This window comes from Nematolebias whitei, chromosome 20 (assembly GCF_014905685.2).
Source record: "Nematolebias whitei isolate Nwh7 chromosome 20, NemWhi1, whole genome shotgun sequence".
Taxonomy (NCBI): domain Eukaryota; kingdom Metazoa; phylum Chordata; class Actinopteri; order Cyprinodontiformes; family Rivulidae; genus Nematolebias; species Nematolebias whitei.
Genome location: NC_056517.1, coordinates 39,935,068 through 39,936,469, shown reverse-complemented (window position 1 = coordinate 39,936,469; position 1,402 = coordinate 39,935,068).

Here is a 1,402-nt window from a genome sequence, read left to right as displayed (position 1 = left end):
AATGAAACTTTCATATATTTCAGATTCATTGCACAACAACTGAAATATTTGAAAGTTTCATTTTTATCATTACATTATGGAAAATAATGACCTTTATCACAATATGCTCATTTTTTGAGAAGGACCTGTAACTGAAACTAAATTTATGACTGTTTCAATAGAAAAATCGTTTCTGAATCGAAAATCGTTTCTGAATTGAAAAATCTGTTTTGAATCGTATCATGACACCAAAAATCAGAATTGAATCGGATCGCCAGACACTGCGAGATTTGCACCCCTAATTTTCACTCCTGTCCTGTCCCACTCCTGGTAACATGACTCCTGCTCCTTTTCAGAATCACTCCTCCTCTTATACTACTTCTGTTTTTTCTCCTCATTTAATTTTTAAGAAATACATTGAATTTTTATTTGATCATCTACCAATTCCTTTTTAAATTACTTTGTGTTCTGCAGTTTTATTTCAAAGATATGGCAACAGGAACAGTTCATCTGTGGTGAAATAGAGACATTTATTTTCTTAATCCAAACAAAAACCTTCACTAAATATCATAAAACAATAATCCATGGTCTGTAGTCCATATAATGTTTCTACGGAGGATCAGCTGCTGAGTCTGTTTCTGGCTCTTCTGAAGGTCAGTTACAGTAAAAACAAAAATCTAAACCAGTCCATGGGTCACACCATGTCTACCTTAGATGAAAGAACCCAAACATAACAAGTTGCATTTTACTAATTTAGAATAGAATAGAATAGAAACAGCCTTTATTGTCCCACGGATGGGAAATTCAAGTGTATCAGCAGCAACAGATAAAAAGATAAAATGATTTCACACAAAAGTTCCTAAATGTTAATAAACAATACAATATATAAGAAATAAGATAAACAATATCAATAATAATGTTAGAATAATAATATTGAGCAATTCAACATTTTTCAGTCAGGTCATCTGGACAGTTTCTTTTTTTTTGTGCTGAAACGTTTCGCCTTCGATCCAGAAGGCTTCGTCAGTCAGGAAAGTTTCCTTGACTGACACGTCGCTCTGCCCTATAAGTCGCATCAGTCCACATTTGTCTAAAATGTGGAAAAATTCATAAATGTGTTGCTTTGCCATATACGTCGCATCTATTATGCGTCACCGCTGACGCGTCGTGTTTGTTACGCGTCACCACTGGCAACCTGGAAATGTGGTCCGAACACGGAAATATGGGCCGGTGTTGTGCCAAAAACTGATGGGCTGCCAAATGGCGGCCACGGGAGCATGCACGGGAAGACTTAAACTAGAATTTAACAAGATTAACACTTAAAACAATCATTTGTTTGCTTGAAATTATAGTAAAGGTGTGTCTCAGTCTAACGTTTGCTTAATAAATGCACTTTGATGCTCAAATCAGCTGAATTTCAAAA